Raw genomic sequence first — 15,473 nt, forward strand, 5'->3', positions numbered from 1 at the left:
AAATAATCTTATTAAACACTTTTTATTACTTAAAAAATATTAAGTAAATATTATATTTACTGACATTCTTGATTCGTGTGATAATTGTCGTGAGACCATCTCATTAGAAACTGGATCTGAATCTTGCCGGTATAACATCCAAAAGTAAATATTATTTTTTATATGATTAATATTTTCCCTGTTCAAAATTTTTGTTTTTATTTCCGTAACTAACCCTTAAAAATACATAGCAATTGCCAAAATGGTATTAATGTTTTTTTTCTTCTGTAAAGGCATAGGACACGTAATGCCAAGTCAGCAAGAGGAAAAAGAGATAATAGCAATTGCCACTAAGGGATAATTTTGTAACTTCCACTCGAAGGTACGTATCTATTTTGGACTCAAATACATCGAGTCAGAGGATTTTCTGCTTCACTTCATTGGCTTCTTTCTTGTGCTTTACCCGGTGGCCAGTGTCATAGCTGTTTCTCTAAGATAAAGAACATGTGATGCTGTTGAAATTGAAGTGAACCAAATTGATTGATCTCCCAAATCCTAATTTGCAGGTACTGCTTTCTTGTTAATTCTTTATACCCTTTTCTTATTGTAAATTAATGACAACAGATTAAAACTGCTTATCTAGTACGATCGATCTCGGCTCTCTGTTCTTCAATATGTAGCTATGAGAAGATCTAATTGTGTAATTATAAACAAACGATAACATACAGAAAATAGAGTAACTAAGATCAAGATGTATGGATTGAATATTTGGAAATGATATATAGTTTCCTTTTCATTTTATATATGTAATGCATCAAAACAAAATGTTTCATTTAGGGATGGATTCTTGTGTTTTGAAAGGAGGGAGGATTATCAAATCATATCTGATGTAATCTATACTAATGTTATTTGTACAACGAATCTTATAACAAGAGAATTGTTATCTGTGAAACAAATTTTACCCCAGGGCAGGATCAGGGTCGAGTTTATAGAAAAGGTGGAGATAAAATAATTAAATTCATCCTTATCTACGTTGAATTATATTGGATTCCAAAAAAATTGCAGAGAGCCCACTTCACAACTTCAAACTTTAATTAAAGCAAATAAATTTAAACTTACATGCAAATCGTTGTGCTGTATAACATACATTAGATATGTCTTAAGTCTTAACTCTGCAGGCCGCAAAATACTGAAAATAGTTCTCATCAAGATGAACATCTTGCGCTCTTTTTGGAACAGTCCCACTGACCTCAAAACAACTCATTTTTGGGATCCTGCCTTCAACTGGAGCCTTCCTTTTGCGGTAGATTGTTACTTAGCACTATATTACATTATCAAATTAATAATTTGTTATTGCAGATGCAAATTGTGTTTCCTCTATTCTACATATTCAAAACAATATATGACCTTAGTTTTATTATTACTCTCCATCAAGAGTAAACTAAATTAAGCTCTAGCTAAATATTAATAAATAAATATGAAATTATAATAATTGATCTTAATTTTATTTGGTCGCCAAATTATAGCACATCTTTTGTGGGTTATCCTGACATTAATATAAAGTATCCACTAATTAACTAATAATCTCCGCCGGAAAATTCGATTAATCACATTTAGTTTTATACTAATTTGAATTATTATTAGGCAGCAATGGACACTAAGAAACCACCGGAAACGATATCTGTCAATATGACCGGAGGTTAATTGCTATTAACTTGTTTGAGAAGCCAAAATTTGCAATTGAATCCATTGTTTTTATTTCCATTTTATATAATTAAGGCTCTTAGTTAATTTAATTTTGTAAATTAATAAAATCGTATATAGTGCAGTGATGTGTGTTTATTCGGCACTGTGCGTGAGGGGTTTGCTTGGATGGTACGTCCGCCTAACCCACATCTTCTTGTATGCCATGCCTCCAATGAGACAGTGCAACTGTATCAACTCTCAAGATGGTTCAGAGCTCAAAGGTAATTAACTAAAATATCCTTATGACCATTTAAATTTAAAACTATTTTAAAACAAATTCTCTAAATCCTTCATCACTAATTAATTTTAATAGCTTACACACATATATAGAATTAATGGATTTTATTTTGATGTGAAAGAGCCCTTAAGAATAGGTCAATAGCAAGACATTTGACTATTTGAGTAATTTAAAAGATATTAAAATATGCTACACGTTTTATATGATTTCGACTTTCTTTAAATACATATATAAAGATTAATATTTCATATCTATCGATAGAAAGTACATACTTAACTACATTTCTTTTATGTTTCTCCTTTAATGGGTAATAATAATAAAAAAAAAGCTTAAACCTGAAAAAAAAGGCACTTGAACGATTTTCTTTTGGTATTTATATTGAGTTATGCGCGTTTTACAATTATTACATCCATAGTTGTATTCAATTATTTAATCTTATTTTTGAAATTTTGATATTGCAATACATAAAATTTAATGTTTATAAAAATATTTAAAATATTATTTTACATGGAAGTCATTTTATTTTTAGATATTTTTTATTCATAATTTTCTTTTTAGGTATAGGCAATATAATGTTTGTAACTATGGATATATAGGGGCCTTGAGCAGAACAAAAAGGAAGCAGGTGCAGAGTAAAACATATTTGTTTGAACATTGAAACTCAAAGAAAGTGTCTTATAGCTTTTAAAACAAGTCTTTTAATTATGACTTGTCATTTACTATTGATTGTTTTAATTTGCTTTGCAATTTGAGCACATTATAGTTTTTTTTATAATAATACTATATTGAAACAATTGTTGATTTCATATATATTTTTATCAGTTAAATTAATTGTGACAAAAAAACCTTTTTAATAATAATTATATTATAATTTTTTCTAAAAAAAAGAATTTGTGTGTTATATAAATTTAAAAATTGTCACTTTGATTAATGTCTTTATTAAACTAAATTGATCATTCCATTAACTTTTAGCACCAATTGTGTCAATTTTGATTAATGTTACATCTCTCATGTCACCAAATTAATTAAATTAATGTGATAAATTAAAGGAAGAATCAATTTTGGAGTAAGAAAAAAACTTTAAAGAGAATTAAAGTAAAACTTTTAAAATGTAAGAGATCAAATTAAAACTTAAAATATATATAAGGGATTAAATTTTTGTTTTAGCCTATATTTTTATATAAAGGATAATTTTTCTTTCTTTGTCAATTTTGCCTTCTTAAAAAAATGCTTGGAATGTGTTCCTTATGAGCCCACATTGTCTCATGTTTTCTTGCCCAGTATTGTGGTGCTTCAATGTAAGCCTCACACTCTCTGACAATAATTATCGTAAGGACTCTTGAGATTCAAGTTAGTTCATGTCCAAGTCTAAGTGTGAGGGAAAAAAATATTGAGTACAATGTTGTTAGTGTTCTCAAGTATACATAGGAACTTCTAGTTTGTATTTGATAATATATGTTTGGTCCCCTGATTTATTTTTGGTTTTAAATTGGTTTTATATGTTTTAAAAGTTTTAAAATGGTTCTCTAAAAATATTTTAATAGCTCGTTTGTCCGTTAATTTTAACTGAAACGACATTAAACTTGTGTCACTAACAATTAAAGCTCCTCTAACTTAGTGGTGTAATTTCCAACACCATTTTTGCTATGTGGTTCCACGATCATGGAGAGGTTATAATTGTCGATAAGGTTGACATCAAAGAAATTTAGTCTGTTAGTGTCGTTTAGAGTGAACTCTACCAGCAAAACAGTGTTACCACCTGTGTAATCCATGGGGGAGGAACTGCAATTGACTGGCCAAAAACATAGGTTTAATGTCATTTATTAACTTGTCATCCAATGCTTATCTTTACAAAAAAAAAAGTGTAATTTTATTTCAAAATGATCAAATGAGGGTAGATTTTTTAAAAATTATCCTTTGAGGAGCAAGTCGTGTTTCAGACATACAAATTTTCCTTGTTTGTAGCAAATTTGGGACTTACAACAATTTCCAACTCTTGCAATTTCTTTAAATGCTCAAACTTGGTGAAACGAATCCAATATTAGAAGAACAATTTTTCACTTCCAAAGATAATTCAGCAAATTGAAATTAGATTACAATGTAAAATCCTTAAAATACGTGAAACTTGTTTCTTTCTCATTACAAACTAACATAGCCATGGATTTGACTTCTCTGGTGTCCCTTTGTCCCTGTGTTGCCCCTTCAAAAACCATTTTCATGATTTTTAAAATTAAATCGCAACCCTCCAACTTGACTTAATCTCAACTGTTGGGGATGTGTATCTCATCCATTTTCTTTACATCTTAGCCCTTGAATCTGTAAAACACATACCATAGCATTTGGATTCTTTCACTTGCAGCATGCAACCTCACAGCCCGACTTGGCTTCGCAGCCATAGACAAAAAAATGTACATCTCCAAAATACTAACTTGTTTACTTCTAACACAAAAAAAATGTGCATATGTTTGTGGGTGTATCCTTAGTGGCAAGATATAACTCGACACATGTGAGGTTGTGAAAGTTTTACGAATAAAGAAAACATAGTGGTTATATCCTCATCATCTTGCAACTTGCATGCCCTATTGTAAAAACAATCACTAGCAAATGATATTGGGTATCGATAATGGATGTGCTTGACCACTTTACCATATGGTAACCTAATCTTATTTTGAATAGCTTGCTTCAAGGATCAAGTGACATGTTCCCCCGGAGTTGAACTATTTTTGGTTCACTGCTTACATACATTGACCTATGTTGAGTTGTTGTGATGGCACCATTGTAGTACACAATCACAATGGTTGGTGATGAAGTCATGGTTAAGGTAATAGTAAGGTTGAGATCAAATATTTTTTAGTGAGGTGTTGTTTTAAATTCTCTCAGTGCATACTATATTTATAATGAGTAATGACTTGTCACATGTACTTTACAAAGCTATGGTTAAGATCTTATGACAAAATGAATGCCTATGATAACACTGATTGGAGCACACTAATAAAGAACGATTGAGATCAAATTAACAAAATTAAACGGTTACGATCATTTTGATACATAAATTGTGTTACTATTCATCATCTCATTTTTCCTTATAAATACAACACATGTAACGACCCCACATACATGCACATACTCAGTTAAATTTGTTGTCATATATCCATCTTTAACATCCTTTTTATGTTAGTAACAAACCCTAAACCATGGAACATGCAGATGCTCATTTTCTTTGGAAACTACACCTTCATACATCTAGACAAGTATGTAATACATTAAGCATTATTGAATGTTAATTATGTTACCACTTTAAAATATTCATACCATAATGTCAGTGTATATGTTGTTGTTATTTTCATTTCTATAGCCAACAAATGTTGTTATCCAGTCATATGCTCAAAGTATGCATGTTTCAGATCCTATAATTCAATCTTTGTTGGTTCAAGTTGGATTTTCTGATGTTGCAAAGCTTGGACATTTTAAAATCAGCAATGTTTTGGTAACTACTTTGGTAGAAAGGTGGAGGCCTGAGTCACACAACAAGTTTCATCTTGCAATTGGTGAATGCACAATAACTTTGGAAGATGTTGTTCTTCAACTGGGTTTACAAGTCGATAGAAAAGCAGTTATTGACCAAACTTATTTTGAATGGGAAAAAATGTGCGCAAAATATCTAGGTGTCATTCCCCCAAAGGTTGCACTAGTGGGATCAACGTTGAAACTTAAGTGTTTAAAAGAAAATATATTTCCTCTCCCAAAAGAATCCACAAAAACAACATTTAGCAACCCATTGTAGGGCATTCATTTTAGGGTTGACGGGGGGGGTCTTGATGTTGAATAAGTCAAGAAATAGAGTTCACCTTATGTATCTACCTTTGTTAGCAGATCTGGAATAGGTTGGATGATACAATTGGGGTTAGCATGTTTAGCACATTTGTACAGAGAAATATGTACAACAATATTTTCACAATCCAAAAAAATGGACGGATGTACATTGTTGTTGCAATCTTAGGCATGGTATTGCATAACATTCATTCAATTAAAGGTCAAGCGTCGACCATTATTACCACTTGCAAATAGTTAAATAAAGTTTACTCGCTTGAAATAACCCATTGGTGGTAAAGTATTACACTAATGTATTACGTATTTTATAGATGGAGTGGTAAAGGACTACTATTTTCTGGAATCTCACGTGGTTATGTTATAGGCTATAGGTCAAGATTGGATAGCATGTGTAACGAGGAGGTTCAAACTTATATTTTTATGTTATCTATTAATACATCAATTACAATGTTTTATAAATTAATAACTCATTATTTTTTCAGCTCTATTGGATGTCTTACAGAGGGTATGAGTCAATTTTGCCAAAACATGCATTCAAAGATTCTAAAATATGGAGTATTTGTGTTTCTTTAATTTGTTCCCCAATGATAGTATGACATCAAACTGACAGGATCAAACTCCAATTTGGACTTTGGCAAGACATACCAAATCCATCGCATAATCTTGACAAACTCCATCAAACAGACATGAGAGGACATAGTGACACAAATTGGGCAGAGGAGTGGATTGCCATTTGAAAAGAAAGACACAAATATGTGTAAATTAGCCAACCTATTCAAGGACATCTTCAAAAAAATGAGTGAATACATGAATGGTATCGAGCAAATTCACAAGTTTACCTAACACAATTTGCAAGTAATCCACACGTTTCCGACACATCTCGATCGACTCCTTTCCATCGTAATACACTTTCCTCACAAAGCCCATCAGTTGTTGCCAAAGTGCAAGATGAAGGATTAGAATCGCCTCCTCAATCATTTGAATTCACTCCACAATAACCTCAACAACATTATGGGTATAATCCATAGTTATTTGATGCTAGCATAGAAGACTTTATGAGAAATCTCAGGTACAGATCTTCAAACCCCAGAATATGCTTATGCTTGCATGCAAAGTATGCTCATTCCTTCGTTTGCATCCTTTCACCTAGCTATAGACGGAAGTTCTTCAACATCCATGGTAAACTATCTCAATTCTCAATCAACAAATCAAACAAATTTTAACCCAAATTATAATGAGTTCGTCCAGGAATAGCAACATGTTGCTACTTATGTATAACTTCAACCACATGAGCATGAATGAGTTTGTCAAAATCCGACAAGAAACAAACAAGCTCCTAGATGTGGAACTGATGGAAATAGACGACATTAAACAGGAAGCCAAGACTTTGTGGCACTGACTTTAGTGATTAATGGTATATTTTGCTTTTGTTTTTATCAAGTTGTGTATTAAGTATTTTGTGTTTATGTAATTTACTTATGTTGATATGTTAATTTGTCGTCATTAACAATTTATTATCAAACTTTTGTCACCTGTGTGGTTATGTGTATTAGTTATTTTAGTTGAAATAATGATTCATTCCCATATTTTTCATGTCGATGAGGTTGATGATATAACTTTCATGACTCCAATCGGCCTAAAGATGCATAAAAAAGTCCCCAAAACAAGAAAAATCATATTTACTTCATAATTTGGCGTAAACAAGGTTATTGTTCATCCGTTAGAAAATCCTATAAAGCTCCGTCTTTTGTGGCAGGAAAAGCAATGGTCGAGATAACACCGACGACAATCAACAGCCCATAATGCATTGATGCAAACAAGGTAATTATTCACTCGTCAGGAATCCTGTAGAGCTTTGTCTTTTGTGGTAGAAAAGCAGTGACCGAGATAGCACCCACAACAATCAACATGCCATAATGCATTGACATACACGAGGTAACTATTCACTCATTAGGAATCCTATAGAGCTTCACCTTTTGTGGTCGAGATAGCACCCACAACAATCAATGGCCCAAATTGCATTGATGTAAACAAGGTTACTTTTCACTCGTCAAGAATTCTGCAAAGCTTCAAGTTTGGTGCCAAAAAAGGAGCAACCAAGATGACAATGAATGAAAATACTCGACGACATATTTGTATAAATATGAGTAATGTATGGATGTTAACTTCAATATCTCATCATTTTCAAACCATTTATTTTTCTCACAAAATCTTATTCATCATAGATAATACATCGTGAGAACTTCTCGACATTGATGACTCAAACCTCTCATCCTTTGTTCACCCTTCTAACCCAAAATTAGTCATCCTTTAGTTCAAGCCCACTTATTCCTAATCCCATAGGGGTCGTATAGGATGTCATGGTGAATCGCCAATCTAGGGAGCCACTCCCAACTCAAGAATTCATAATGCGTGCCTACCAAGAAAGCCAACGTGAATTTAACAAGAATCTATGGTTTTGTGCTTTAGAATTCATTCAATCACAATGCTAGCTACCATAAAACATTTATTGTATTTCATACACCTAAACCCTCAATTGATTGTTGAATTTGTATCATTATAAGATTGGTAGATGTTGATGGCACACCTCACAGGACACCGTTAGAGTCCATTGGTTATACTTTTTATCGTGTATCTTTAACAATCGTAATTATCAAAACTTGTACCCCGATGGTTTTGGTGACATAAAAGTTACTCTCAAGGTAGTCAAACTTAATTCAATCTTTCATGATTTTGGGATATTCATTGATTAGAGTTTTAATTTCAAGATCCTACAGACACTATTGATGTCACTTTGCAACAAACAATCATATAACATGAAGATTTTGGTCATTATATAGTTGTTGGTTCTGTCTTAGTTTTGTGAAATGTAAATGTTTTACTTTTCTTGTTAGTTTCTTACTTTTTGTGTCACATATAGTTAATTTTTTATTGCACTGAATTATATACTCTACAGACAATTGTGTTTTCTCCCTTTCCTCCTCACTCCAAATGTTATTTGAATATTACATTGCGCAATGTTTTCAAGGTAATGTTTTTGCATTTTAGGTTACAAATTAATATAGTATTCACAAGTTTGCATTGTATGTTCATGTCTTGTTAATATGTGACACAAATGTTTGTTAATATATGACACAGATGTTTCTGAACAAGAATTGACCTCATGTTAAGAAATATGTATTTTGTGCATGAAATGTATCATCAATGTCATCAAGTGTGATAAACAATGTTTCAACAATATATTCGAGCAATAGCTAGTTTTTCCATTTATGTTTGTTTTGTTTGATCCTAATTGTGATTGTTTTACGAATTTCATGTAATCTTCTTATTATAGAATGATAAAATTGGTACTGTTAAATATTATGAAGTATTGTTTATAATTCTATTCTATTTTATGTTAACATAATCTCTTTTTGTAGTTCAACTAAAGTTGTGGGTTAAATACAAATTTTATTAATAAATTAACTCATTTTTTATAGAAAAATTGAGATAATTTTATAAAAAAATTGAATGAATAAACAAAAAAATATACAAAGACATAAAAAAATAGAAAAGAATAATTTTTTTTAAAAAGAATTGCAAAACAAAAAAATTATCTTATTAAAAAACTAATGACAAAACAAAAACAATTAAAAATAATAATAAATCATTTTTAAAAAAAAATAAGCATTTTAAAAAATTAGTTCTAGAGAAACTGATTTCATATCATCATTTACAAAATAAAAATAATGTCACCTTACGAAATTGATTCTTGGAGAACGTGTTTTTAAGGTGGTTTAAATAAAAACAAGTTAAGAAATCCTTCCTAGATAATCAATTTCTTAACTAAAAAATGTAGGGGAAACCGATTTCATACTTGATAAAGTAAAATGTACCATTTGTGTAAATATTTTTGGATTGTATTAATTGGATAATTTTTTTTTTTTTGTATTATTGGGGTAAAATTCTCAATAACCTCTTGCTCTTCAAGTTTGTTGTTTTTTGCTTGAGTGAACAGGAACAAAACCTAATGTTGCTTGACTGTTGATAATGATTATATATTTATACCCTTCTTCAATTACATTATTTACATAGCATTTCTTAATCAGTTGATTTATGTATCATATATTCTTCGTTGGTTACTTCTGGGATTTAGCTACTGATGCCATCATGGTTTTAAAATTCAGATGGATCCGATCGATTGGATCGGTTCGATCGTGATCGAGTGAACCAACCAGTTCCATTCAGTAATTGGATCCATCAAGTCATCGGCTTGCCGAAATCCGGTGTGACGCGGCCAGGTTGTTGGTTGCAACTTAAACCTTAACGAGAATGAACGGGGCAAAGGGCACGAAACGAACACAACACACATCTGAGCATCATTCGCCGCCGTCGGACTCGAACCATCTCCGTCCTCTAGGGCCGTCGAACCAACAGCCATTTGCGGTCGTGGCACGGCCGTAGAACCAGCGCACGCACCTCTCCTTCTGCTCCAGTCCGCAACATTCTCTGCATCCTAGTTGTGTTGTCTTGAGTGTCTGGTATGCGTTTAATTAATTCGGTGGTTTTATGATTTTATTAATCCTTGAGCTCCATTTTGGATTTTGTTTTGCAAGTATTAAATTGCTAAGGAAGCAAGATTGTGAGTCCCTGCTTGGATCGTTGCCATTTCTTGTAAACATAATTTCTTTATAGATGTTGCTACTGATTCATTTGGAGTTGTTTTTCTCCCCTGCAAAATGCCAATAAAGCACGTATTGTATTATTGTCTTGTAAATTCATTACTTTCGTAAGTAGGTGAAACCATACTCATCATGGATGAGCGTCCAATGAATAAGAACATCAATTTTATTCAATCCATGATATGATCTTTGTATTTTATATATTAAATTGATCTGTGATGTATATTAAGGCAAAAAAAAAAAAGCAACATTCAAATGTTATGTCGAATTGGGTTCTTGGGCCCGAACCCGACCGACCCGACCCAATGCACACCCCTACCTAGGATTTTCAAATGTATCATTCAAATACACACCTAGACTTTTGTTTAATGAATTTAGTTGCCTCTTGTTGCAACATCTTGCATATGCACTGTGACAGTGTTCACAGAGCGCGGAATCTAGAAAACATGCTAGCTGCATATTCAAGCCAAGAGTCAATAATTTCCCGAGAATGATCATGGCATTATTATAAGTAATTTCCACTGTTCAGTTGTTGATGGAATTGACTTCAAATTTGAATTATCACGGCTTTCCTTTACCACAATAAGACTAGTTGTTTTGAACTAGTGACATCATTTGTAAAATATTCTTAGTTGAAACAATTTGTTATTAAGTGCATGTTGTAATGGAATTGTTACACAAAAAACATTGGATAGACTTCTTTTCTGCATGTCTTTTGGGATTTTCTAATGAAGAAAATTGTTGTAGCATAAACTTGAATTAACCTTTAGCATCCTATTGATACTAACTGTTATTTGAATTAGGAACTCTACCAAACCCCATTGATCCTAGTTTGTAGTTTGAACTTATATTTTGTTAGTCTTGGAATCAAATATGAAAAGCATTGACGATCCTCGTTCCATACAACTTTCTTTGTCTTTTCTTTGTTTCTCTGCACCTTCTTAGGAATTAGGATGAAATTTTACACTCCTCTTTCAGTTATAATCTTTCTTTGTTCTCTCCATTCGTATTTCTTTCTTTTTTACCTTCCCCCTCCCCTCATTTTCTAGGTTTCTAATTTTTATTTTTTCTGCTAACAAGATTCCTAAAATTATTTATATTTAAAATATGCCATTCTATGTAGGAAAGTAGACTTTGGATATATTGATAGAAACAAATGAAATTTAACACCTTCCAAACAGCTAAGATTTATCGCCTTGTTCTCAAGGCGGTCAAGAAACATATTGGGAAGGAAGAGAACAAGAGACATTTATAGAATTTGTAACCTCAGAGTTTCATAACAACCGAAATTTGTCTGACAGTGTGGCTATCGAACAGAAAATAAAGCTTGCTCGTGATTATACTTTCCTTCTTAACAGTGTACACCATCACAAGGTATTACTCTCTGTTGCATTTTTCCTTTGAAGTTAAAATAGTCATTTTTTTATACCTGTGGGTAAGAAGTTTGATTGAACTGTAATTATTGGTTAAATGAGATTTACACAAACTCTTTTAGTTAAAAACAAAATGGCAACACTCAACAGCTATAGTTAAGGTGTGCATATTGTTAAATTAAAATAAGAAGCAGAAGAAGATGCAGTTTTTGACTAGTGATCAGCATCACCAAGGCATGTCTGACATTGGAGAAATCCTTTGCGGACTGTGTCTTATCATTGATATTTGATATCATTTTGTTTGTAAATTATTATATTTTCAAGAAAAACTGCATTTTATGTGTCTGGATTTTTTATCATGCATCATTGTTGACAATTTTGCAGGAATTACTTTTCTCATACAATATTGCCGTGGATAGGTCAAATGAAGTAAAAAGGACTCATGGAAAATCTGCTTCAAGCGTTGGTCTTCAGTTTCCTGAGGTTTATCAGCCATAATGATTGGTATTTGGTAGTGTTAATTTTTGCATGCATGGAACATGCCTTTGTACTACTTTTTAGATTTTGGTGGGGTGACTGTTTCTTCTTAATGAATAAATGGTTACATAGTTATTTATCCAGAACGAAAAATCAATTATCTGAGAGTAATAGATATTTCTTTCAATTGAAATGTATGTCTTTCCAGGTTTCTTAACAGAAATAAACTCCATGCTCTTCTAACTATCTTGGTTGTTGCGAGTAATTTTGAGTTATTTCTGATGTTTGCAATAGAAGTTCAGGTCTTGGCTTAGGTTGTTTCCTTTTGAAATTATATGGAAAGCTTGGCGAACTCCATCTAATAAATGTCTACATTTTTGGCCAATTTGGATAGTTTCTAAATTATGAGACATTTTCGATTGTAAAAATTTTCTTAGACTTTTTTTAAGTTAAAAATGTTAAACTCTATTAAGTTTATTGGTATTTATAGAGAAGTTACATTGGGTAGTTTTTGAAAATATTGAGCCATATAAATTGATTTTAATTTAAGTTGATTTTAATTTAGGCTAAAATATGTTTTATGTTTTAATAAATATGAAAATATTTAAAATTTATGTCTGTAAAATTTTGAGTATTTTTTTCATCTTCACAAAATTGAAACCTTTTGGTTTGGACATAGGTTCAGAATTTGTTATTTCACAGTTTTAAATTGATTAATTAATAATATTATCAATTAGGCTTAATTGTGTTTTTTTTACTTCCAAATTTATTAATTAATAATATTATCAATTAGGCTTGATTGTGTTTTTTTATTTCCAATTTTTTAATTTTTGGTGAATTTTATCTCAATTGATTAATTTCACATATTTTATTCCAACTTTTAAGAATCTTACCAATTATACCCCTCTTATTTATCCATTAATAAGTACAAAAGTTGTTGTATAATTTGCTAGAAAAAAGTTAAGGGTAAAATTCATCAAAAAAAAATTGGTATAAAATTTCCCCCAAAAAAATATTGGGGATAAAAAGGGCAATTATGTTAGGAGTAGAATGAGGAGAGTAAAATTTGCAAGTTTCTTAAAGATTTGGGGTAAAATATGCCAAATTAATTTGTCGGAGGTAAAATTTGTTAAAAATTAAAAAGTTGGGGCTAAAAAGTGCAATTAAGCTTATAAATTAAATTAGTTTTAGATTTTTGTATGGTATAGGCTTTAAATTTTATAAGAAAAAAGATTATACATTGACAATTTGGAAAAAGTCTTACACATTGACAACCCATCATATATAATAGTTTTATTGATTTTTAAAATAATTATCTTAAAGTAATTCAAACAATGATTTATGATTGGATGACAGTATAACAATGTAAATTTATTCACATGAAACATTTGTTTGAGTCAAATAATAAAAAAAATTATTATATTTTTACCATCAAATTATTTTATTTTTTAAAATATTATATATATATATATATATATATATATATATATATATATATATATATACTTGCTCAATATTATATAAATAAAAGAGAAGGGATAAAAAATGTTATTATTATTTTAATTGAATAATGAATTTGTATAATTATTTATTTCTTATTATTTTCTGTATTTTAATGTTATTATCTTATAATCTCTCCCACTTTATTTTTGTTGATTTAATGTATGCATTTAACTTCATCCACTAAATTTTAATGTTGATTAATATTTATATGATAAGGTAAATTATTTTTCATAAATAAATAATAAATATATTAAAACTAATTTAATAAATATATTTGTATTGTGTCTCCCAGGTTTTCACAATCCATGATTTTTATCCCCCTAGTTTTTAATTGCCAAATTTGCCCCCTTTGATTTCCAATACTCTTGATTTTAGTTTTTCCATCCAATTGTCCACGTCGATTGTTACCTACTTAACGTTGACCAATGTAATTATTAAGTGGCACCATGTTTTGTTGGTTATTAATTAGTGAATAATATGGATTAGTCGGTTGATTTTCTTAATCTTAAATTAATTAAATTGCTTTTATAACAAATTTGAGAAGCCTCACTCATCTCAATTAGACGTCTAAATCAATAACCTTTTTATCCATCATGTTCTTAGGCCATCCTCTCAGTTCCACCGATAGTGGTCCCCTTCCCTCCTTTCAGTGTCGTATTTCATCTACCCTAACCTTCACATTGCCCTAAATTATTTTGATTAGATGTAAACAAACACAAAGGTTAAAAGTCACAAGTTATGCATTTGATATTTCATATTTGATAAAATCTACATCTAATGTTTCAAACAATAGGCAAATGGAATCATAATTTGATGCAACATGTGTGATAGAATTTAGACCTCATTTAATACTTTGTGTTTGAGATTTTCTTTGCAGAAACATTCTTCTTGGATCTGTTGAATCATATGAAGAATAAATGAAGTTAAGATTTGAAATTCCTCAATCGCCATCAAAAGGAGAGCTCTTCTATGCAGGACCTGCTCTAGCATGAAGAAAAGGCGTGCATTTAATGCTTGCATTAAATGCTCCCAATGACCATTTCATTAGATGAAGATTTGAAGATATCCACCCGTTGTGAGACAATAGATACTTAAAGTTGAGACCTATATAAACCAAAAGTTTTGAAAAAATAGTCATGATTCTATCTACAAAAAGCTTTCTGTATATTCATGTAAAGTTAGAAAAAGCCCTCAAAACACCTTGAACACATTGAGATAAAAAGACTAAGCATTGATTTGTATATTTGTTTGTAAGACGATTTTAGTTTTAGTCTCTGAGCAATCTTCAACCACAAATATATTTTGATGTGTTTAGAGCCAACACTAGCTTCGTAGGACAACAAATATTGGGTGTTAATCAAGCTTGGGGTAGAGCTTGATTTGTAGAGTTAGTAATTGTGACATAATACTTGTAACTTGTGAGAAGTTAGTGGAACTTAGTTGTTTGTCAAGAACTAGACGTAATCTCACTTGTTCTCTCTCTACTTTTAACTAACCCAAGGTTTGAATTGGTTGTTAGGCTCGTGAAAACTTGTTGTGCTTTATTTTTTGTCATTGTCTGATTATGTTTCTCACGAAGTCAGTTATCTATTTTACAAAGTTTCTTTTCAAATGAAAAACTTTGTTGGATTACAAAAATGTTTAAAAATTTATTAAAATCACAAT

The 15,473-nt window shown here is 30.9% G+C and overlaps 1 pseudogene; it reads left to right on the forward strand.

Moving 5' to 3' along the window:
• The first annotated feature begins 370 nt into the window (after positions 1-370).
• On the forward strand, positions 371-12,504 carry LOC100781870 (uncharacterized; annotated as a pseudogene).
• The last annotated feature ends 2,969 nt before the right edge of the window (positions 12,505-15,473 follow it).

This window comes from Glycine max, chromosome 19, assembly GCF_000004515.6.
Source record: "Glycine max cultivar Williams 82 chromosome 19, Glycine_max_v4.0, whole genome shotgun sequence".
Classification (NCBI taxonomy): domain Eukaryota; kingdom Viridiplantae; phylum Streptophyta; class Magnoliopsida; order Fabales; family Fabaceae; genus Glycine; species Glycine max.